General features: G+C 34.6%; 1 long non-coding RNA gene across 1 annotated transcript in view; it reads left to right on the top strand.

Moving 5' to 3' along the window:
* Positions 1-394: 394 nt before the first annotated feature.
* The window catches only part of LOC128930003 (uncharacterized), an 89779-nt gene continuing 63416 nt past the window's right edge, over positions 395-26757 (top strand). The window contains exon 1 of the long non-coding RNA XR_008477457.1: positions 395-500. This is a non-coding gene — a long non-coding RNA (uncharacterized LOC128930003). The remainder of the gene's footprint in view (positions 501-26757) is intronic.

A 26757-nucleotide genomic window follows, 5' to 3' on the forward strand; every position in this document is an offset into this window, starting at 1 on the left:
AGTTTAATGCGTTAATTACTTAGAGTCCTTCTATTTCCAATGTATTTCTTCTGTTTTCCATATAAGACCTTCTGTAGCTGTACCGTTTGTCTCCTTCCTCTCAATACCTACTATTTTACCTCTTCCAAGCGCAATCTGTTCAGCATCTTTGATATATGTCCTGTGTGTCTACATGTGCAAATGCACGTGTTCAAGGTTTTTTTTGTTTTTGTATTTTATAAACTTAATCGATGTTTTCTCTCTTGTTTAACGCTTTTTTAAAACATATCTCTTTATAGAAAATGTTTACTATATTTTCAATGTTATTCTATTCCCTTAAAATTTATTTTTTAACTGCATCATGCATTTCACAGTGTGAATTAACTATAATTCTTTTATATATCATCTTAGGAAAATCTAGGCTGTAACCAGCTCCCTGTTACCCTCAATGATATCGTGGTGAATATCTTAGTGCATGATGCTTCATGGATTTACGTGACAACTTTTCTGGCATTACTCAGGTAGGCCAGTAAATTAGAGACAAAAACATATTTAATTTTTGTCAGAAAGTCTAGGTTGTTTTTGGTCTAAAAAATCCTCTTCCTTTTTTACTATGCCCTTTGCTTTTTCGCCGTCTTTGGAACTTTGAAAAATTGTTTTACAGATTTTTATATGTATGTTTCTCAAATTATGTTTATTTTTAAATATAGAAGACACTGAATAAACACCAGGTATATAATGTGGAGAAATTGAATTATGGAGAAAGGTTACAGTTTAAAATAGGTCTATGTTTTACAGAAGTGCAATTGCAGCTTGGAATGCATATTACCAGCTCCCATGAGCATGCATAAGTCATGGGCATGCATAAGCCATCTTTCAAAGAGGCTGTCAGTGTAGAAGATTCCATTTAAGTCTGGATGTTTCGCAATGCAGAAATAACTGTTTAGCCCAAACGTTTTCATGTGCTAATCTTACGTCAACTCCCACCCCAGATGTGGCATTGTTTATTTCTCAGCTTTGTAATTCTCTTTTTTATTATTTAAGACATAACAAGCATGTTATATTTTTAAAAATGAGAGGACATCTAGCTTTAAGTGCAACACTTATTTACAATTGGAATACACACCATGAATCATTTATGCATTTTCTTACCACACTGCACCTCTTCCTGTTCCAAAACTGCTTTGACAAAATTAGGAGGTGTGTTAGATGGCTTCGGCCGTCTTGAATTCCACTATTCTGACTACTTCTCTATCTCACTTGTTATCACTTTGACTTCCTGTCTTTATTCCTAATAGTGGCTGCTTCCTGATAACATGTTGCCCATGCTGAGAATCTCCAGTGCTGAACACCAGGTTCAGGGGCCTATTGCCACCGCTACCAACCTCGTAACTGCTGAACGGTCCTTCTCAGTGACTATGTCCTTGACGACAAAATTGCTTTCACTTCAGTACTGTTTTTATTCTTCCCACTAAGAAAATAAGATACAGATAGCAATGTATTTGGGTTCAGTTGGTCACTGAGCCAAACTTACACATTTTGAAATTCATAAAAAAATTATTTGGGAAGTAAATATGTTTCACGTGATAAGAAATAATTACAATAAAATATTTCAAATAAAATGATATGTAAATGTACCAACTGCAGTTTTCTTCACAGTGTCAGAATAGTAAAACACTTTTTTGCATATATTAACTTTCCAGTGTCTGATGTTAGTGGGGTTGAGAATTGTGACAAAGTTTTGCAGTCTTGGTGAGATCCCAAAGGCAGGAAGGTACAGAGTCATATGTTGTGTTTGAAATACAGTTCTTGCAGTGGGAGCCTGATCTCCTGTAGAATGGTCCCCATCGAGCTGCAGGTGGGCCGTCATCACTGCAGGTGTCCAAAGGATGAGAAGCAGAGCTCTAAGATTGTCTGCTTCAAGTTCTTCATACATCTACTCATGTTAAAACTCACCTACATGTCTTTTCTACAGTGACTTGGAAAGCAAAATATATGTTCTGTGCTACCTTGAATTGATCTATATATTGTACATTGATAATATGAGAGCAGCAACCATTCTTTGATTGTCTAAATTATTGAATTTGAGATGATTCTTATGTACTCAGGGAGTGTTGACATAGAGAGATTAGGTATATAGTTTAATGACATCGGACCATTTACATGATCAGAGGGGTGATCTGCTTTTATTTTTCATAGCAGATACTTTTGAGGAAAAAATGAGGAGTGTGTTAAGTAGAAGAATGCTCAACTAGAAAAAAATGCACTGTTTAAGTGAGACACAGTACAATGCTGACACTTTTTATATTAATTGTCAGTCTAGGTTTCTCCCCAGTAGGAATAGTAGGCATCTGTTAATAGGGCAAAGGAAAAAGACTAAGTGATGTAAATAAAAGAGCATGTGCATATCTAGACTAAATATTTAGACATCTGGGAAAACATACATGGAGACACCATTGCAGACAGTAGTGGTTAGCTTATTCAAGGCCAAAGTTAAATATCTGCCTCCATACCTAAACTCACTTCAGTCACCATCTTGCAGTTTGCTCAACTTCTCTATTTTATCCAACTTCTACCCACTATTAGAAAGATTTTCAAAACTATTGGCCCAAAGTGATTTCTACTTTCTCTCAATTCTTGGAGGACTTCCTATAGTTGTTTCCTTTTTTTTTTTTTTTGAGACAGAGTCTCACTCTCTCTCCCAGGCTGGAGTGCAGTCGTACGATGTCGGCTCACTGCAACCCAGGCTCCTGCGTCATCCTCCTAGTTAACTAGGACTATAGGCACCAGCCACCACATCCAGATAATTTTTATATTTTTAGTAGAGACAGGGTTTCACCAAGTTGCCCAGGCTGGTCTTGAACTCCTGTCCTCAGGTGATTCACCTGCCTCAGCCTCCCAAATTGCTGGGATTATAGGCATGAGCCACCACACCCGGCCCATGTATATATATATATATATATTTAAATATTATACTTAACTCATACTGGCTTATTATTTATATTTTTATGAATTTATTTGAGAGTTCCAGGTAACTAATTTGTTGAAGAGTGCTTTTTGCCACTTTGTATACCTAGAGCTTATCCAGGGACTGGTTGATAACAGGAACCACAACAAAATATTAGAGCCAGAAATTATTTGGAGGGGGGCAAATCTTCTATTTTAAAAATAATAAAACTGTAACACAGATAGGTAAAATGGGTTGCCTAAGGTCAGATAAGTAAATTTTTATGACATAGTTTAGAAAACACAGTGTTCCCCAGAAAGTGATTTAAAATAACTTGTGTGGTCTTAGGTATGTGATGGGATGGAATGTAGCTCAATACATCCATCCATGGAATGAACAGGAGAATATCAGGATTTATTGTCAGCAAGACCTTTGGAGTTAAACCATACTTATTTTTCCAACAGTCCATCTCTTCTATCTATTATATTTCATTTTGGAAGCTGCTCATTAAGACAGTTTAGCTGTCTGCGGTGGCAAACATTGCTGAACTGAGCTGTGCCCTTTCTGCAATACCTCAACACAATACTGTTGTTTTAACATGTCTGTGGACAATATTTTAAGAACCTGTCACTGGAGTTTATCTTTTCCCTTTACAGCTTATACCAGCTACTGACCTCGGTTTGATTAGTTTTGCTAAATGTGCTAGATCCCACAGTTGCTCCCTCACTCTTTGATTTCATGGTTATTCCGCTGACTTGAAATCATGTTGCTATGGTACTCATCCAGTCTCTGGGCTTCTAGAGAGACCACTTCAGCCCTCTCCAATCTGACTGTGCAAGAGTTTCTGTCAATGCAAGTTTATTATTTAAAGACTGCTCTGTTATTGAGGATGAGTCTATCGTTATGGCTGTTTGTGAAGGCAGCAAAAATGACAACAAAATGTAGAATTTCAAATATTTTCCACTATAGTTACATCAAGAAAAATCATCATGCTGCTAAAAGGTGGTTCTGTTTGGTGGATAATATAAGCTATATTTTAAACTCGGGCCGTAGCTAAGATAGGAAACATGTAAATTTCTGTATCATAGTTCCTGCATTCATTTTTCCCCCAACTATTGAGTGGTATTACCTCTAAATTTGGCTCTGATGATCCACAGGGGATAGCTGGAAGATTTAACAAGATCTGGCTAAATAATCTAATAATATAAATCAAGTTTTCAGTTTTTCTAGTATTGCTCACATTTTATCTTCCTTCTCTCAGATTTTTTTTTCTCTCCATCTAAGACCAAATAAAGTGTCTCATTTCTTAGCATCCATTCTAGGTAGTAAAAACCTTACATCAAATTCTAACTTGACATTTGGGCAGCTACTATCCAGATAAATAATTTTGTGATATTGCACATGTAGCTTTTTAGATAACTGTGCTAGACTATGACTTTGGTGGTCTCCAGTGAATCACATCTCCCAATATGCATGTCCCTGGGTTGCGCATTTCCCCCTCTAGGCTTGACCAATAAGACATTTGCAAGCATGATGCAAGCAACACTTGATAAATCCTTATACATTGGATATGTTTGCTTTGGAATGCTCCTTTTTGGAAGCTTACTGCCATGTTGTGAAGAAGCCAAGCTAGCCACTTTGAGTCCCAGAACCCTGTCAAGAAGCCGGTTTGAATCATATGTCATTAGAAATAAATATACATATAATATACATATAAATATAAATAAATATACATATAATAAAAATATAAAGAACAAGATGATTATCAAAAAATATATCATAATGGTTAAATCGTGTGATTTTGGAGTATGTGGGGAGAGTTATGATGTAGTCAAAGGGATATGTCAATCATATTGGTAACATTATTTATTAAACTGTGTGTCTTTGAATTATTATCATCCTTTGAAATACACATCTATTTAATCTCATGGACTTGTGCTTGCATGCTACATTTCACAATAAAAATATATTTAATGACTTATTGTCACATATCAATATAGTAAATTAGTGTTAGAAACAGACCTAACGTAGGCAAACCTCAGAGATATTGTGGGTTCAGTCTCAGACTACTGCAATAAAGTGAATATTGCAAAAAAGTTGCAAATTTATTGTAAAGTGGAAATTGCAATAATTATTGAAAAAATAACATTGCAATAATTCTATAAATCCAACACATATAAAAGTTATGTTTATACTCCACTGTAGTTATGAAGTGTGCAATAGCTTTATGCCACAAAAACAATATACATACCTTAATTTAAAATGTTTTATTGATCCAAAATGCTAATTGTCATCTGAACCTTCAGTGAGTCATATTTTTTTTTGCTGATAGAGTCTTGTCTTAATGTTGGCTGCTTAGTGATTAGGCAATGGTGGGCAAAGGTTAGGGTGGCTGTGGCAATTTCTTAAAATAAGACAACAATAAGATTTGCCATGTTGATTGACTTTTCCTTTTATAGAATATTTCTCTGTAGCGTGCAATGCTGTTTGATGGCATTTTACCCACAGTAGAACTTATTTCAAAATTGACATCAATTCTCTTAAACTCTGCCACTGCTTTATCAACTAAGCTTGTGTAATATTTTAAATTATTTGTTATAATTTCATTAATGTTCCTGGCATCTTTACCAGAAGTAGATTTCATCTCAATAAAGCACTATAATTTCTCATAAATAAGAAGAAATTCCTTATCATGAGACTGGAACTATTCTGGTCCATCTTCAGGCTCCACTTCTAATTATCTTGCTGTTTCTACCATATATGTAGATATTTCCTCCATGAAAGTTGTGAAGCCCTTAATTTTACCTACGAGTGTTAGAATCAACTTCTTCCTGACTCTTATCAATGTTGTTGTTTTGACCTCCTTCCTTAAATCACATTTTTTTTTTTGAGACAGAGTCTCACTCTGTCTCTCAGGGTGGAGTGCAATGGCATGATCTCAGCTCACTGCAACCTCTACCTCCTGGGTTCAAGCGATTCTACTGCCTCAGCCCCCAAGTAGCTGGGACTACAGGCATGTGCTATTATACCCAGCTAATTTTTTTATTTTTAGTAGAGATGGAGTTTCACCATGTTGGCCAGGCTGGTCTCAAACTCCTAATCTCTGGTGATCTGCCCATTCTGGCTACCTAAAGTGCTAGAATTACAGGTCTGAGCCACTGTTCCCAGCTGCTGAATATTTTCCAGGATGGTGAATACTTTCCAGAAAGTTTCTAGTTTATTTGTTTATATCTTCCCAAGGATTGGGTAGTTATGCCCTTAAGAAATGGTAGTCGTAGCCATAAGAAATGTATTTTTTTACATTTTTTACTTGAAAGTCAAAATTACTTCTTGCCTATGGGCTACAGATCTGAAGTTGTGTTAGTAGGCATAAAATCAACATCAATTTCCTTGTACCTCTTCATCAGAGCTGTTGTGTGTTCAGGTGTCTTGTTAATGAGCAGAAATATTTTGAAAGAATTATTTTAAGCAGTAGGTCTCAATAGTAGGCTTAAAATATTCAGTTAACCATGGTGTAATCAAATGTGTTATCACTTAGACTTTGTTGACTTATTTATAGAACATGGGTATGATGCATTGGCATATTAATTAAGGGCCTTAGGATTTTTAGAATGGTAAATGAGCATGGACTTCAACTTAAAGTTACTTGCTAAAATAGCTCCTAACAAGATTTAGCCTGTTCTTTAAGGCTTTGATGCCAGTGATGACTTATCTCTTAGCTATGAATGTCCTAAGTGGCATCTTCTTCCAATGTAAAGCTTTCACCTACATTGAAAATCTGTTATTTAGCCACTTTTGTGGGTTGTCTTCACTGGATCTTCTGGATAACATGCTGCAGTTTCTACATCACCACTTGCTGTTTCACCTTACACTTTTATTGTATGGAGGTGACTTCTTTTCTTAAACCTCACAATCCAGCATCTATTACCTTCAAAGTTTTCTTCTGCTGCTTCCTCACCTCTATCAGTCTTCACAGAATTGAAGAGAGTTAGGGCCTTACACTGGATTAGGCTTTGTTTTAAAGGAATGTTGTGGCTAATTTGATCTTTTATCATGACCACTAATTTTATTCATATCAGAAATAAAACTGTTTCACGTTCTTTATCATTCCTGTGTTCATTGGAGTAGCTGTTTAAAATTGCTTCAATAATGTTTTCTTTGCATTCACAACTTGAATGTTTGCTGGAAGAAGCCTAGCTTCCAGCCTGTCTCTCCTTGGGGCATGCTTTTTTCACCAAGTGAAACCATTTCTAGCTTTAGATTTAAAGTAAGAGTCTTGTGCATCTTTCTTTCACTTGAACATTTAGAGGCCATGGTAAGGTTATTAACTGGCCTGATTTTAATATTATTGTGTTTTAGAGAATAGGAGACCCCAAGGAGAGGGAGAGACATAGAGGAACACAACAGTTACTGATTCAGTTCACCTTCACCATCTTATATGGGTGCAGTGTGTGGCCCATATAATTATAATGGTTTTGTAACCCAGAACAATTATAATGGTAATAAGAAAGATCGCTGATCACAGATCAGTGTAACAAATAATGAAAAACTTTGAAATATTGCAATAATGTGACTCGGGGACTCAAAGTGAGCACATGCTATTGGAAAAATGCTACTGATAGACTTGCTGGACATAGTGTTTTCTAGAACCTTCAATTTTAGAAAATCCAATATTTGTAACACAATAAAGCAAATGACAATAAAATGAGATATGCCTATATAGCCAAATTTTGCTTAGGCTTATTGCAGTTTGCCTAGATTTTTCCTCACACTCTCTCTTTTTTCTCAAGTAAGGTAATGATGAAGGTTTTATTCTTGTTATTACTTATATAAAATAATGCAAATTTGTATAGATTGATTAGATAAATTGCCCAAGGTGAAAAGTTATTAATGAAGGAGAGGGAACAAATCCTGATTTCTTTATAGAAGTCAGAAATGTTCTTTCATGATGCCAGGTTTATTCTTATATTTTTCTGATCATGATATTTCTAATACTTTCAGGAGGTCATCTTTCTGATTATAAGAAGTGTAATACTACTTTGTTATTAAACATTACATAACAAAATTAAGTATAAACCCAATAAAAATATTGCATTTCACTTAGTCATTACTAAGAAACTTTCAGTTGTATGATCCTTTACTAGAAGGACTTTTTAAGTGTGGAGTCTGTTTTCAAGGATGGATGCATTTTTACCATTCTGTCATTTCATCAGTGAGTAGAAGTTATGTATCTCATTTATAGAAAGAAAAGTTGCCTATAAAAACATCATTTTGCTGTCTTCAATGAAGACTTATTAATCAAATAATGCTCTTAACCTTACTGCTTTATAAGAGCTTTAGAAACATTTTGAAACTACCAAATGCATTTACTAATATTAAAACCTTGGAATGTCTTGAACTGCAACCTACTTGTGGAAAATATGACTTCTCACTCTTCAGACACTTCATTAAATTTTCCACTCATACTTTTCCTGAATCAGACCAACTCTGTGTCATATAAAGGAATGCAGTAATTATGTGAGTTATTGTGGATACTGTTGACATTTTGTCTATTTCATTGCCTGGAGTTGGCTAATGCCAGCAACAGATCATGCATCCTTGATTTTAAAAAATGGTGGAAAAATGCATTAACACTAACAATGGTATTGTTGATGTCACTGATGAAGCATAGCACTTCAGTTCAAAATGTTTAGGTTATTTTTTTCCCTGGGTTTTATTTTCTGAATGAATGTTTATGGCTACCTGTGTTGTTTCTAACACAATGAGAAAAAGTGCATTTCCCCTAATTTATTTTGTCTTTTCCTTTTCTCCATTCACATTCTTCTTAAATCTCACCTTCTATAATTAAGTGTTTTTTCACAGTACTCCAGAAGTCACTCACAATTCACTCTCCTCTTTCCTTAAAGTCTATGGTCTCTGCAACCCTCAAGTTTGCTTTCATCCCATTAAACTGATATTTCCCTGGAATATTTTTTGATAGTAAAGATAAAAGGAAAGGGTGAAACTGAAAAGCATTTTAAGGAAAAACATATTTTGGATAAGTTGATGAAGGATTTTATAAAATGGAAATAAGAGGGAATTGAAGATGATTTCACAGTGTAGCCTGTGTGATGAACTAATAGAGCTGCCAGTCATAGTCCCTGGGAAATTTAGATGAGATTAATCTGTTGATGTAAGCAACTCATTAATTTCAAAGTAGACTGAATTTAAAGATTTGTTGGGTTATGTATGTGAGTTTTCTAATTGCAAAGAAAGGCAAGAATAAAAAATAATTTCACATGCAGCTTGCAAACATGAAAGCATATATAAATACATATATATAATATAAAATATATAGATATATATTTATAATATATATAACAAACATAGCATTATTATTTATATCACTAAAAATTATTTTGGAGTAATCAATATCCAGCCTGGAATAAATAGTATGAATTAGCATCAATATTATACTTTTGAGAAAATATAATCTATTTAAAGTAACCTGTGCAATAGGAACAAAAAATATAAAATATATGATACATAATATGTATATATATATATGTATGTGTTTGTGTTTGTATACACACTTTACTGGACATTTATTGACTTTATAGATGTTACTGGACATTTTGTTAAGATGCTAAGTAGCTTTTCTGATATACCATTGGAGGACATCTGATTCTGTGTAAAAACTGGTCTTTTGGGAAATTGAGCTATCATTTCCCAATGATATGGAAGAGGTTTATAATCCATGATGGAAGAGGTTTATAATCCTCTTCCATCATGAAAATGAACTGTAAGGCACTGGTTACCATCAATTTTTATTATCTATTACAATTTAAGTTTAGGTCAATATGAATTGATTGATGGAAAATTCAAATAACCAAAGGCTACTAGGCTTAATACCTGGGTGATGAAATAATCAATACAACAAAACCCCATGACACAAATTTACCTATGTAACAACTTGCACTTGTAGCCCTGAACTTAAAACAAACAAACAAAAAAACCCAAAACAGCAATATATCTCTACTTTGATATAAATAAAAGCACCTTTGTTTCTTGCTGCATATACTATATAATATTTTCTCTGTGTATTTCTAAAAATATGTATGTAAACTGCAGTATATATTTCCATTATAAAAAAGAAAAAACTAGTTATTATATAAAATAACCTATATGGTAATTATGGTGAAAACGCTACAATTTTTTAATAATCTCATGTATCACCTCTATACATGTCTATAATTTTTACCTAAATCATCAAACTGTCTGTCAGTGCTATGCCTGGAGAGTATAGCTGTAAAAGCAGTGATGAGTGGGAAGAGTGGTGACTGCAGAAAAATAAATAGTGGCTTGCCCTCTAATTTGAAATAAAGTATTCAAATTTGGTTACTTGCATTTAAAAATTAGAAAGGTTATTGTTATTTAAATGTAATTAATTGCCATCCTCTCAATACAAGTGTTATCAGAGCTCACTGGAGTCTGTCTACAATTACTAATGAGAATTAAAGATTCACAAGGCAGAAGAGTATGGAAACATAGTATGTAGGTAGTAATTGTTTTAAAGTTAAAGAAAAGAACTTTTCTTCAATGATTACAGCATTTACTTTTTTCTACTGAATGGCTTGGGGAAGAAATCAGGATTTTATATATACTCTTCCCTCTTCCTTCCAGACATCAAAATGACAAGTTGATAAAATTAATGAATAAATACAGAAGAGTGTATCTCTTCTTCACTTATAGTATATAAGTGAATTTAGATGATTCTAGGAAATATTTTAAAATACAGCCTTATAATAATTGATAGCTGTCAGGTGCATAGCTTGAGTAAAGAGACTATCACGCAGGCTTTGTGTGAGCGACAAGGCCATTTATTTTGCGCTTGGGTGCAAGGGGTCTGAATCCAAGAAAGAAGCTGGCAAACGGGGTAGAAAAGGGGATTGGTTATATAGTTTGGGGCGAATGGTCAGCTAAATGTGATAATCTACGTTGGGGAGGCGAAGGGCATCTTGGGATGCATGGTCAGAAGGGTAGGGGTCATTTACTACAAACAGGCATGATCATAAGGGTGGGAGATATCTGTTGCAAGCAGACAGGACGTGCAGTAAATTACGTAGTCACAGGTGGAGAAACCCAGTGTCTGAAGGGGGTGGATTTTTGCAAGGCTGAGCAGAAACAATGATTGCAGATTACAGTGGGAGTGCAACTTGTTGAGGCAGGAACAAGTTGTTTCACTTCTTTCTGTGGCCACCTGGTTACTTGTGGTTACTTCAGACTTCCTGGCTCCTGGGGACCATCCAGAGGTGTACGTGCAGATCACCAAGGCTAAAATGGCCAGGCTTGGACTTGGAGGCCTGACAATAAGTTGAGTTTTGTGGGCTCTGATGTATTCTGTCCTTTTGCTCTTTTTTTCATTAAGCAGTGAGGACTGACAAGCTGCCTGTTCCGGGTCAATGCTTTTTGTCAGTTTGTTCTATTTGGGGATAAATTATTAAAGGATGTAATAAACAACACAAAGTTAGCACTTTCAGAAAAAGAGGGCATTTCTCCATTTTAAAATGCATTGTAAGATAGATGACAAGGCCACATTTAGTGTGGACATGATGATTTTCATCTTATCACATTTCAAATATCTACATATCACAAATTCTACAACACAAATATTAGGACTTTCTGATTTCCTTAGATGAGATCAGAAGTATTATTTATTTTGAGTGTTTTTATTTACTTCAAAACCCCTAAATAACTGCTGTGTGCTAACTGGCACATAGTAATAGCGACTTGGGGAATCGTTTCAATCAACCTGATTAAAATCTCCTTATAAATCTTCAATAATCTGATATTAGTAGAACCACACCTTTTATGTCTAAATCAATACAATTTGGTAAGTAAATCTTGGCACAATTGGTGTAATTTTTCAAGATGGTTTGTAGTTTTACTTAATTTGGACTGGCTTCTGAGCCAAAACGGGTGCTCTTTGTACTAGTTGGCACTCTCACATTCTTTAAAGTAACAACGATATCAAAGCGTAGCACGTTATGACTTTTTCCATTAGCAAAATTCAACAATTTTCTGTACACCAGTAGTAACTTCATATCTCATAAAGTCTCCTGCTTAAATGATTTTACTCAATTTATGTTGAGAGAGAGTATATCCTCTTATTCTATAATTGCAAAAAAGAGTTAAATTAGAAATGTTCAAAGGGGAAGTAACACACAATCAAATAGCTAAGTTCCACATATGGTGCAAATGGCTCCCATCAAGTTATTTCCAGAATAGGAGGAATTTATACTAGCAGAGTAGAGTTGAAAAGGAGGCAATAATTTATTAATACACAAAAGAAGGCTGGGCCAATTGCCAATGCTAAAAAGATAAGAAACAGGAATCAACCTCAAACTTAGAATGTGTATGAGGGAAGAGGTATAATAAAAACAAGAGCAACAGGTGCAGTGTAAGCTGGCAGCACCGCAGAGTTGATGCTGATTTTCTCAGGCTTGTTTTGCTGCATGGGTCTTGCTTTGGGGATGCATCAGCTGAGTATAACTTCTCACAAAGGGAGAGGCATGTCCACAGTTAAGTTTGCTTACGTTGAGAGTTGGAAACAATATTAGCTTTTCAGTGTTCTTCTTTTTTTAAAAATATATTTTATTGTGTTTTAGGTTTTGGGGTACATGTGAAGAACATGCAATATTGTTGCATAGGTACATATATGGCAATGTTGTTAGCGGATTCACCTTGTTCCAAAACCAGGGGTGGAACTAGACACAGTGAATGAATTGTCTTAAAGAAATGGGTCTCTTTTTAACTTGTTTGAGGTACTGAACTGTTGTACATACAATGAGCCCATTTTAGAGACATTTTTTGAGATCACTTAATCTTCTAGTTGATGTACTCTAACATATAAACAAACAGAATAAAGCCCTCAAATTAATAAAATAATATTTCACCATAGTGTTTAAATTGAATACTGAGAGTTTACAGAGACAATTTAAAATTTTACATAATGTATAATTTATTTTTTAAAAAATGAAATAAATGAAGAGATAAAAACGGAAAGTTTGTGGAGAAACACTTCATGCCAGAATTACCTGATGATGCAATCCCCAGTTTCCATCTTGTTCTTCCAGTTGTTTTCATCTCGACAGCAAACATCCTCTTCTGTATTAAATATTACTTTTGCTCTGGTTACTTGTAGACTATGCTGATTTAGGTGAAATCCTTCTATAAAAAATCGCAGTAGTAAGGTAGAAAGTCATTTTTTACATAGGAAACTCTATTTGGCTATTTTTTCAAACACCTACCTTGATGTGCCATTTGAGCTGTTAGATAATTACTGCTCCAGTCAGTATCAGCTCCTCCCTCTTGAGAGAAGCAACTGCCCTCTTGTATGTCCTTCCCATGTCATGTTAGTTTATCTGACAATGGGCTTTATTGAAATCTCCACTCAATTTGTCATGTTCTCATTCTATTGCTCTGACAATGGATGGCTCCCTAAAATCTTTTCTGTGTCTTCCCAGCCTCTAGTCTACATGGAGGCTGGATTTAACACTTGATCAATTGAAGGAAGCCTATGCTAATGTATTCATACTTTCCCAAATGCATGTTCTAAGGCTTTGAAAAGAATTCCCTATAGGAAATTGTATGTTGCCAAAATTCTGCCCATTGATTGTCTGGACCTCAATATTATACACTTTCCTCCAGCATGGCAACAATTTTTAGCTCATTATGTTCTGCAGCATGCCTTGTGTGTCATAATTAAATATAGCACTTGACAAATACTTCAGTAGAATGAGGATTATTTTACTGTAATGCAGAACATCACCAAATGTGACCTAAATTAAAATATTTCACTGTGCTTATTCCGTTACTGAAAGACATAGATGCTACTAATTTTATGTTGGCCACAGAAATTTTAAAAAGGCTTGAAAAACATGAATGACACAGAGAAGAATAAATAATATTGGGGTAAAAACAGTGGTTCATAAAAAGATAACTCAATCAGCACAGAGAATATATTCACGACACTTAAGTTGATAATATTCCACCACCATTCCTGGCGAGTAATTATAAATGAAGTGAATCCATAAAAATTTTGAATAAAGGTTAATGATTGACTCTGGTCAAGGCAGCAGCATTAAATATTTGGAAGAAAATGTGAAAATATTTCCCTTGCACTAGTTTCATAAGGTTGCAAAAAATGATTGTTAGTACTTTATAATCATTTGTCAGATCTCAAATGTCAAGGTAATAATTGCTAAAGACGGCAACTATTATAATCAGCATGCATTTTTTAGGACCTCATGCCTATGACAGAGGCTTTTATTGTGTTATTTACTCTGGCTCAAGCCTAAAACTAAAGCTAATACAAGCTTCACTTATTTGTATCTTCAATAAATTTAGAAGAAAAGTTGTTTGGTAACATTTGTATTATTAAGTTAAAATTAGACTACCAAGCATGACTATGTATCTATAGAATACATGAATGTAAATATTTAGTTCTATAAGGATAATAGTTATAGAACCTATAATTTAATAACTGTTATGTACTGCTTTTATCTAAGGGTAAATTATTAAGAGTATAAACATGAATGAAATATTTATGTATTTGAAAACAGCCTTTACATTTATTCCTGTGCATCTTTGAGGTCATACCTTGATTTAACTTCCCAAATATTTTTAGGTGTTTTTATGTCACTGTTTGTACTCTATTATAAAGGCAGTGTTATGTAAAAACTTTACGAATATACATTAATTTTCTTATTTCCTAAATTGGAATAAAAATATCACGTCCAAATTTCTTTGTTGTCTGTGAAAGTCATACCTGCCAAATTATTTATAAATTCTTAGTGGGCTTTTCCTCACAGCTGTTGGGAAAAAAGGATTTCAAAGTGTTAATCTGAGAACACTGGGTTTCCACATATATATATATTTTTTCTTAAATGTCTAACACTGCAAGGCAAAACTTTATATCTTATCTCCTTAGTAGAGTATTTCTAACATCTGGTAGTTTAGACTACCAGTACAGATGCCCATAATTTATGAAAAAAAAATCTGTCCATAGAGGACTTCCTCACTCTAGCAACAACCAAAAGAAGCACCACTTTAGCTAAGCAAATAAGAATCTCTTGCCGGGGTTTTAATCTGTTTAGGCATGGTATTATAAGGTAATTATCACTGTAGAGAAACGTGACAGAATATACCAACAAGGAGGTGTAGTAAATGAGATTGCTCATGGGTTGAAAACCTGTGGGTTTAAATCATAACTCAATTAATTTCTACTTATGGAATATTATGAAAATGAGCTCTTTTAGCCATGATTTTTTTCATCTGTAACATGATGTTGTTGACATCAAGACATTGGTAAGTAATCTGAATATTGTAAATACAGATATACAAGAAATAATCATATAGTTTCATTAACATATTGCTAGGGTCTGAATGTTTGTGCCTCCTCCAAATTCATATGATGAAATCCTAACCCCCAAGGTGATAGTATTAATAGGTGGGTCTTTGGCAAGTCATTAGGTCATGAGGCTCATGAATGGGATTACTGCCGTTACAGCAGAGGTTGAAGGGAGCTTATTCTTCCCTTTCACCATGTGAGAATACAGTGAGCAAGAACTATATATGCCCCAGAAAGCAGCCCTCCACAAACACCAAGTCTTCCCAGCTTAGAATTGTTAATTCTAACAATTTAAAAAATGACAGATGCTGGCCTGGCAACGTTACAGAGAAATTGGAGTGCTTATACATTGTTGGTAGCAGTGTAAATTAGTTCAACCACTGTGGAAAGCAGTGTGGTGATTCCTCAAAGACCTAAAAACAGAACTCTTATTTGATCTAGTAATCCTATGACTGGGTATATACCCAATGGAATATAAATTGTTCTGTCATAAAGACACATGCACACATATGTTCACTGCAGCACTATTCACAATAGCAAAGACGTAGAATAGACCTAAATGTCCATCAGTGGTGTTATACTGGATAAAGAAAATGTACAGATACACCATGAAATACATGCAGCCACAGAATCCATAGATATCATGTCCTTTGCAGGAAAATCGATGAGGCTGGGGGTCATCATCCTTGGCAAACTGACACAGGAACAGGAAACCACAGACTGCATGTTCTCACTCATAAGTGGGAGCTAAATGATGAGACCACATGGACACATAGAGAGGAACAACACGCACTGGGGCCTTTGAGAGGGTGGAGGGTGGGAGGAAGGATAGGATCAGCAAAAACAACCAGTTGCCACTAGGCTCAATATCTGGGTGATGAAATAATCTGTAGAACAAACCCCCATGACACAAGTTTACTTACAAAACAAATCTGCCCATGTATCCCTGAACGTAAAGTTAAAAAAAATCAATTCTTCTGATATCTAAACATTGTTATTTCTTTGTTTACTTATATTTTGTTTAATGTATTCTTGTATTGATTTATAAATTTCAGTGCAGAGGTCTTAGACATGTTGTTGTATTTTTTACAGCAATCCTGTAAGTGGTAATTTTTAATTTTTAAATTGCTGCTGGTGTATAAGAACAATTGTTTTTCATTAATCAGTTCTATATTCTTGCTAAACTTATTCCCTTTTGAACAAATTTCTAGTTGTCTGGAATTTTCTATGTAAAGATATATTAACATAAAATTTTATTTTACAATTTATGGTATTATAGGTTTTATTTTAATTTCTCTCTCTCTCTCTGTCTTTTTTTTTTTTTTTTGAGACAGAGTTTCGCTCTTGCTACACAGGCTGGAGTGCAATGGTGTGATCTTGGCTCACCGCAACCTCCGCCTCCTGGGTTCAAGCAATTCTCCTACCTCAGCCTCCTGAGTAGCTGGGACTACAGGCTGCACCACCATGCCCAGCTAATTTTTGTATTTTTAGTAGAGATGGGGTTTCACCATGTTGACCAGGATGGTCTTGATCTCTTGACCTCATGATCCACCTGCCTCAGCCTCCCAAAGTGTTGGGATTATAGGCGTGAGCCATTATTTTAATTTCTTACTTGATTATAATAGCTAGAACAACAAGGAAAATTCTGAGTGAAAAGTGTGAAAGCTAGCATAGTTTTCTAGATATTTGAGGAAAATAACTTTGGTTTTTTATCATTGTACATTATATTAGCTATTGAATTTTTCTAATGTTCTTTATCAGATGAGTATGTTTCTTATTACTGGTAGTATACTCAGCTTTTAAAAAATGATTGGGTGTTTTTGGATTATATTTTTCCGTATGATTTTTTAAATATTTTGAATGTATTGATTGATTTTGAACATTAAATAATCTGGCATTCTTGAGGATAAGCTACTGTCATGACAGCATAAGGAACTTCACGGACTCTCTCCCCAGTGAATCCTAAGGCTCTGGACCCTAAGGGCAAACAGTAATGAAAAAACACTTGCTCAAGAAAATCTGAAAATTCAGTAAGAAAGGTAAGGGGATAGCAAATAGGACAGCTAAAGGAAACGCTTGTAGAGTCAGAACAAATGTCAACACGGACACCAGAAACTGCTTCTTCAAAGTAGCCTAAATTGAGTTGGGTTAGATTGTAGAGCAAGGGATCCCCCAGTTCACTAGTGAAACTATTAGAACAAGGAGGAAGCAATTAGTGTAGTTTAGCAGCCCCGTCTAGTCAGGAAAAAGAGACCTACACTATTGTCTTTCCAGAGCGCTGGGAGTATCTCCAAAGAGATGTCTTTCTGTATATTGACATTACAGGTTTAACACTGCAGCGGTGGGGGATATATTCACAGAAATGATATGTCCTGTCCAGTCATTAGAAAATGAACAAGCAAACGACAAAACCAGCCCTGGAAGAAAGAGTATCAGTACCCAGAGCTGCTAGAAAGTATACCTGAAATGTCAGGTTTCCAATAAAGAATTTCAAGGCATCCAAAGAAACAGGAAAGTAGGGGCTCTACACTGAAAAAAAAAAGAGTAATGCAGGCCACACGGCTACCTGTGAGAGCAACCAGATGCCAGATTTGAAAGGAAAAGACTTCAAAATAGCCAGTTTAAATATATTCACAGAACCGAAGGTGATATATGGTCAAAGAAGGAAAGGAAGGGATGATGACAATGTTGCATTGAGGGGCTAATGTCAATACAAATAGAAATTATGAAACAAACTCACAAGTATTACAGTAGTTTAAGAAGTACTACAACAATAACATATTCACGAGAAGGGCTGGAAAGCAGACTTAGAATCCCTGATGAAAGAATAAGCAAATTTGAGAATAGATTGATGGAGTTCTGCAAGCTGAACAACAGAAAAAATAAATAGAATGAAGAAAATAAACATAGCCCCAGAGAAATGTGGGGTATTATGAATGCCATGTATATTTCTATCTTTTTCTTTGCTTTTTTCTTTTTTTCTTCTTTTCTTTCCTTTTATATTGCCATCCTTCCTTATTTCCTTCCCTTTTCCTCCTCCCTCCCTCCCTTCCTTCCTTCCTCTCTCTCTTCCTTCCTTTCTTCTTTTTACTTTTTGTGTAATGTCTTATTAGATTTTGGATTAGCCATGAACTACCTTGATAAAACAATTTGGTAAATGATTTTTCTCTAAACAGACAAATACATGTATACACACACACACACACACACACACACACACACAGAGAGAGAGAGAGAGAGAGAGAGAGAGAGAGAGAGAGAGAGAGAGAAATTGTGTCATCTCTCCCTTGAATGTTGGATTTATCTTTCCAGTAAAACCATCCTGGACTAGAGATTCCTTGGTTGGAGTGTTTTTATTAAAATTATTTTGATTTTTTAAATATTGAACTGGATATTCTATATCTTCTTAGATCTGTTTTATTTGTTGTATTTTTCAAGAAATTTCTTCGTTTGATTGCTATTGAATTTGTAGAATATGTATGATAGAACAACTCACAATTCTTTTATTTTTAAAAATAATCTCAACTTTTATCTTAGATCCCGGGGTACCTGTGCCAGTTTGTTACATGAATGTATTGTTTGATGGTGACGTTTGAGGTATGCTCGATGCCACCACCCAGGTAGTGAGTAGAGTACCCAATAGGCAGTCTCCCCCTTTACCCTTGTTAATAGTCTCCAGTATCTATTGCTATCATCTTCATTTCCACAAGAACCAAATGTTTAGATCCCACTTATAAGTGAGAACTTGTGGTATTTGTTTGTCTGTTCCCGCATTAATTTGCTTAGGATAATGGCCACCAGATTCATCTATATTGATGCAAAGGAAAAGATTCTCGTTTTTTTTATGGCCATGTAGTATTTCATGGTGTATATGTACCACATTTTCTTTATCTAATCTACCATTGATGGGCACCTAGGTAGAATCCAAGTCTTTGCTACCGTGAAGAGTATATGCATCTTTTTGGTGGAATAATTTATTTTCTTTTGGAGGAATACCCAATAATAGGATTGCTGAGTTCTGTTTTAAGTTCTTTGAGAATTATCCCAACTGCTTTCCACTGTGGGTGAAATAATTTGTATCCCCGACTACAGTGTAAGCATTCCCTTTTCTCTAAAGCCTACAGCTTTTCTTTCTTTTGACTTAAATAATAGCCATTCTAACTGGTGTGAGATGGTATCCTTTTGAGGTTTTGACTTGCATTTTTCTGATGATTAGTGATGTTGAACATTTTTTTCCTATGTTCCTTGGCCACCTGTGTGTCTTCTTTTGAGAAGATTCTATTCATGTTTTGCCCAGTTTTTAATGAACGTATATAGTTTTTACTTGTTGAATGATTTAAGTTCTTTGTAGATTCTGGATATAAGACCTTTGTCAGATGTGCAGTTTGCAAATACTTTCTCATGTCCTTCCGATTGTCTTTTACTCTCTCTTCAGTTTTTGTTGTTGTGCAGAAGCTCTTTAGCTTCCTAGGTCCCAGTTGTCAATTTTGTTACCATTGCAATTGCTTTTGCAGACTTAGTCATGTATATTCCCAAGATCGATGTCCAGAATGGTGTTTTCTAGGTTTTCTTTTAGGATTCTTAGAGCTTGAGGTGTTATATTTAAATCTTTAATCTACTTTGAGTTAACTTTTGTACGTGGGAAAAGATAGGAGTCTAGCTTGACTATTCTGCATATGGCTATCCAGCTATCCAGCACTGTTTGTTGAAGAGGGAGTGCTTTCCCTGCTGCTTATTTTTATTGAGTTTGACAAAAATTAGATAGCTGTATGTGTGTTGCTTTATTTCTGTTCTATTGGTCTTTGTATCTGTTTTGTACCAGTAACATGCTACTTGGATTACCGTAGCCTTATTGTATGGTTTGAAGTCAGGTAATATGATGCCTCTGGCTTTGCTCTCTTTGTTTAGGATTACTTTGGTGATTCGGGCTCTTTTTTGGTTCCACATGAATCATAAAATATTTTTTCAAATTCTGTTAAAAATGATGATGCTATTTTAATAAGAATAGTGTTGAATCTGTGGATTGCTTTGGGTAGCATGATCATTTTAATAATATTGATTCTTCCAGTCCATCAGCATGGAATGTTTTTCTATTTATTTATATAAGCTAAAATTTTTTTCTGAAGTGTTTTGTAGTTCTTGTAGAACTCTTTAACTTTCTTGGTTAGATTTATTCCTAGGGGTGTGTGTGTGTGTGTGTGTGTGTGTGTCTGTGTGTGTGTGTGTTGCTATTATAAATGGGATTATGTTCAGGATTTGGCGTTCAACTTGAATGCTATTAGAGTATAGAAATGCTACTAGTTTTTGTACACTGATTTTTGTATTCTGAAGCTTTGCTAAAGTTGTTTATCAATTCTAGGAGCCTTTTAGCAGAGGGTTTAGAATTTTTTAGGTATAGATTCATGTTGTCAGTGAAGAGAGATAGTTTGACTTCTTTTTCTATTTGGGCACCTTTCATTTTTTTTCTCTTGCCTGGTTGCTCTGGCTAGAAATTTCAGTAATATGTTGAATAGGAGTGTTGGGAGTGGACATTTATGTCTTCTTGCTCTTCTCAAAGAAAATGCTTTAAGCTTTTGTAAATTCAGTGCGATGTTGGCTGTGCATGTGTCATGGATGGCTATTTTTATTTTTATGTATGTTTCTTTGATGCCTAGTCTGTTCAGAGTTTGTATCATAAAGGGATGCTGGATTTTATCAAACATTTCTTCTTCATCTATTAAGATTATCATATGATTTTTGCTTTTGATTTTGTTTATGTGTTGAATTACATTTATTGATTTGCTTATGTTGAACCAGCTTTGCATCTCATGAATAAAGCCTACTTAATTATGCTGTATTGAATTTGATGTGCTGCTGGATATGATTTGCTAGTAGTTTGTTGAGAATTTTTGTCTCTATGTTTATCAGAGATATTGGCATGTAGTTTGCTTTTTTGGTTGTGTATTTGCCAGGTTTTAGTATCAGGGTGATCCTGACTCTTAGTATGTATTAGGGAGGAGTTCCTTCTCCTTGATTTTTTGATATAGTTTCTGTAGAATTGTTAGCAGCTCTTCTCAGTAAATCTGGCAGAATTTGACTTTGAAATAATCTGGTCCAGTGCTTTTCTTTGTTGGTAGGTCGCTTTTACTGATTAGATTTTGGAACCCATGTTTGGTCTGCTCAGGGTTTCAATTTCTTCCTGCTATGGGGGTAAGCTGAGGGGGCTAACGACACTAAAGCAGAAAGGGACCTGATGAGTTTTGATATTAAAATGCAACTTTGAGTTTATTTAGAGATAAAATTAGTTTAATTGTCTCATATTCTAAACTGTAGATGAGTTTTGCAATCAATTTCTATTACTGGATTTTGAATGTCAACATAAAATTGCCACACTATTCTAGGAAAAGTTAAATTGATGCTACTATTCCTAGTTGCTGTGGTTAACTGAGTCTAATTCATAGTGATGCTGTGTTGAGGGTATATTCAGTATTAATACATCTGAAACCAAATATAGAACATAGTAAGCATGTTACAATATTACAATAAAGTATGATATTTAAGAAGGTAATTTCTTACAAAATCCCAATTGCTTAATGCAATTTCTGTATTACGAGCTGATGATCTCTTGTGAAACATAGCAAGGAGCAGCATGTTCCAGAATCAAAATGACTTTATCAAAGTTTTCCAGAGAGGCTCAGTTTGAAATAACTTGCCTTTCAAAATGATCAAGTTGTTTTTAATATTGGTGACATTTTTTCACCCTCAAATTCCTGCCCTTAGTAGAATCATCTGAAGAAAAGTCAATCATTAAATTGTCAATAAAATGCTTCCAGGTGACACTGATTTTGCAAAAATTGTCTAAGTTAAAAGCCCAAGACAAGCACTTCCCCCCCAAATATTAAATATGACAGCACATTAACTTTGTTTTATAAAATGGCACATGATTTACATATGATAACTTTTGAGAACTATGACTTTATTATAACTGGAGAATGAAGACTTTCTTACTTTTTATCAAGACTCTAGTCACTTTTGACAAGATTGGAATTCAGATTTCAGCTATAGTGGGTAAATCAGTCAAGTCTACTTGTCCTTCTCCCTGAATGCACTCCAGCCCTTTAAAATATTTTAAATAGTAAAAACGAGGTTCGCAGGTGTTCTGTGATGAAGGCTGCCTTAAATATGCTGGCCTGTCCTCTTTTATGATACTTTCCAGGCACAGTTCACACTTATTCAAGACATTCAGGAAAAAAGAAATGTTGATTATCTGAGCTTCAAATTGATGATTTCTCAAATTTTACCTCCTACACCACACATTTAAGTTGTAAAATTCTCAGATTTTTTGTTGCTGTTTGAATCTATACTTGATTTCTGCTGTTTATCTAGATGACTTCTATTAGAGGTAAGATCAAGATACTTTATTTCTACACCTATTTTATACCCCGTGAGTCATTTTTATATACATGGTGCTGCACATGGTGACTATGGTTAAATTATATTTTGCTATGTCTGTTGTTTCAAGTCCATAAAGCTTGACATAGGATGATGTAGCATTGGCCAATAGCTAAATTAAAAATACTATTCTATTAGTAGTAATAATATTTGGACTTTTAATTTCAGCTCTAACGTGTAAATAAACAGCTGACAGGTTCTTGCTCACGTTGCAAAAAGCAAAGCCTGGACAAACTGAAAATAAATGACTTATTTTATACCTATCAGATAGATAATTCAAGTCAGGGGAAACTGCTTCTTGGAAATCTAGAGAGACAGGATCATCCAGAGAGACCTTTCTTAACTCTTCCTACATGAAATAGAAGCCACTGAGTTTCTAACTGACTGAGACTCTGAAATGGTAATTTTGACACATTCCTCAAGGCAGAGTGTTGGAATAAAGTGCAAGAAATTCCTGGGGACTGCAGTTTAAAGGGAACCCAGCACTTTTGTGGGCTTTATCTGCTGGTGATTTATTAGTTTCGCACAATGAGTATCTGAGAAACATCCCCTTGTCCATCTGGCAAGGACAAAGGAAGAAAAAATTCATTGTGAAATAACTTCAGAGCCTTTGTGATAACACAGGGGGATAATTCTGACAGAATTTTATTTCACTTTTTAGGGAGACCTTCTCTAATCCCATCCTGTCTCACTTAAGCAAAAATGAAACAACATCAACAACAAGAAGTAAAGCAAAGCAAAACAAATTAAATAGTATGAGAACTTCAAAGAAATAGACCTGGAATGCTGTAGCCAAGGAAGAAAATAAAGGGCAGAGGAAGTTATACCACTGGAGAAACACTTGTACAGAAGTGTCACAACCCCAAGGCACCAGCTCACTGAAAGTTCAGATCATAATTCCGACTGTACAAAGCAGGTCAGGCATTTTGATACACTGGCCATGCTGTGTATCAGAGACTCCTAGGTTAGCTGCTGCCAATAGTTCAAACATGGCCTGAGGAATAAAGTCATGTGGTGCACAGCATGGAAGGCCCGAGGGATGCTCTTGCGATAGGGGAAGGTTTCATGATCATGACCTACCTATTTTTAAAGACAGAGACGGTGTTTTATTCACCATCATATACTAAGAAACTCTAATATTAATTTCTCAATAAATACTTATTCTGTGAAGGGATAAATAAATGAAAATCTAATATACCTGCAAACTATATTAAAAAATCAAGAGGATTTAATAAATACAGCTACCACAAGATATTATTAATGCCTGGGAAAGAAAGAGAATGATATTCATGCCTATCTACTTGTTACATGTCTTAAAATCATGAAGATTCTTATAGATGCTGTGATCTTTGGAAGGCAAATAAAGTAATTCTAATAGGGCATTGTTTCTGATTTTCTCAACTATAATATAGCAGATGGGAATTAAAATGTGTTTATATATTGTGATCTCAGAACACTCTAGGACTCAGTAGAGATCCTCACCATTACTACCTAACAATTCTATAAGTTTGTATTACTGCTGGGAGTAAGAAGAAAAGCAAAACAAAAAGATTTTTATTTCAGAAAACACATCACTCAGTCCTCCACTTCACAGAAGTTCCACGTCGTATTCTTCAGGGACATTTTCTTTCATTTTTCTAGAAATGTTTGCCAGTGTTCACTGTCCAATTTTCCAGAACAAAAACAGAAAAAAAAGATGCTCTGAAAATTACAGTAAACTATAGTGAAATATCCATTTATAGAACTATCTTTATAAATAATTAAGTTCATGACTTATTTACTTAGAGACTGATTTAATTTATGTTGCCCGTTTAGAATTAAACCTCGTAATTTATTTTAATTGCAAAGATAAAAGATTATTCCCTTTCCCATTTTTCACCAACATAATTCTTTTTGGTCATTTCTTCTCTGTGATAAACATTGCTTTCTCCTTGTTTTTAATTACTTTGTCTCCTCAGAAGCTATCTCTTCTCATCTCTATTTCCCTAGTTTCTTGAAAGACTGAAATCATATTTAGCAAGTCCTGTTTGTCAACATATATATGTTTTCTTCTTGATTTGCTGAAATTTGTTACATTTCCCAATATCTTTGTTGCACTATTCTTTGTTATTGTTTTTTGCAACCTGTCAGTACCAGTATTACAGACTCTGCCCAGAGCATGGAAGATCCAGAGATGACAAGCTACATTGCAATTTGCATGAATTGCTTTCAAGGCTTGCTTCTAAACATGACAGTTTGCCTAGCTGCTGTCACAAGTACTATATTAATATCCGTTCTCATTAATTTTACAATGGGTTGAGAAGGAGTCACTTGTAATTGAGGAACCAATTCTATGTTTATATCCTAGAGTTAAACATTGTAAATTTCCATGAATCAGATCTCCATGAATCAGGTAATTCCATGAATCAGATAATTCAAGTCAGGGGAAACCGGCTCTTGGAAATCTGGAGAGACAGGATCATTCAGTGAGACCTTTCTGAAATCTTCCTACCTGAAATAGAAGTCACTGAGTTCATACCTGGCTCAAACTCTTAAATGCTAATTTTGACAAATTCCTCAAGGCAGAGTGTTGGAATAAAGCATGAGAAATTCCTGGGGACTACAGGTCAATTGGTTAACCAATTAATTAGACCCTGAGTATAATGTTCCATGATGATTAGTCTTTCAGTCTGGGCCCACACAATACAAATAACTTAGAAAATTGACAAAATAATTTTTCAGACTGTATAATAATTCCATCAGGGCAAGTAAGCATTTTAAGCTTACATTTTAGATATTTGATTATTATCATTATTACCCACCCTTTACTTAGGAATTTATATGTATTGAATATAGAAATGATTGTAAGTCTATTGCAGAATTTACTTTCATATACTACTTGAAAGTTGAAATCATGAGTTTATTTCTCTTGACTATATCTGCAGAAGGATCTCTAGATTTGCTATGATATGATTTATAATATGATACGGTTTTATATTGTTTTTTAACTAGCATTGCATAAGAGTCTGGAAATATACTTTATAATAAGAAAAAACAATACATAGAATATACAGGCAATTCTATAGGATTATGTTGAAAGTTAAGTCACTCAGAGATGATGCTAATAGTCAGTTGCAGAGAGTATAATATTAGATATCTGAATGCACTTGGGGAGACTCAAGTGTGATGTCAATATCCTCATTTCTGCAGAGCCAGGTGTGCTGAAAGCAGCAACAGCTGTCCATAAGAGTCTTCTGGAGAGGGGAAATTTTCTTCAAGAGCTCTTAAAATTACTCTGAGCCTTAAACTAAAAACCAGTGCAATATATCTTTATTATCAAATGCCAAGCCAAGAAAGTTGCCTTTAATGGCAAATAATACAGATGAAATTGTTTTATATGCTGTAAAACATCATACCATTTCTGGAGAGATTTTCAGCAACTTTCCATAAGTAAATTGATTTATATTTTATATCAAATCATATATGCCTCTATTAGGTTTTTTTATCTCATTATTTTATATTTAATTTCTTCAAATCTGATTCTTTCTTTCAGTTATGAACCAAAATAAGAAACTGAAACAATATTGGGTAACTAATATCTATGCAATAGATGTTTGCTAAATCTAATGGAATTTTAAAAATATAATTCTGACTTTTTCATCATGTTCAGTTTCAAAGGTTTTTGGTGTAGAATTGTTTTAGGAAAAATACTTTTTAGGCCACCGTTGTTTCTATAAAAGGTGTGTATTTATTGTAGCATCAAAATTGATTTGCAAATTAAGGACTGCTTTTGCTCTTCTCTGCCCCCATGATTTGTAGTTATGACATTTATTTAGAATGTGGTGTGATGTTCGTCTCCTCTCCTGATCCTAGAGTTACTGCAACATAGGTACAAAATGTCAGTGTGTAAACATTCCTTTGGGGAAGAAGCAATAAAAGCCACACATAATCAAACATGTTTTCTACTTTTTGATATCAGAAGATATTTCAATATATCTAGGTTAATTTACCTTTGAAATTCAAGGTACTT

Source organism: Callithrix jacchus, chromosome 2, assembly GCF_049354715.1.
Source record: "Callithrix jacchus isolate 240 chromosome 2, calJac240_pri, whole genome shotgun sequence".
Classification (NCBI taxonomy): domain Eukaryota; kingdom Metazoa; phylum Chordata; class Mammalia; order Primates; family Cebidae; genus Callithrix; species Callithrix jacchus.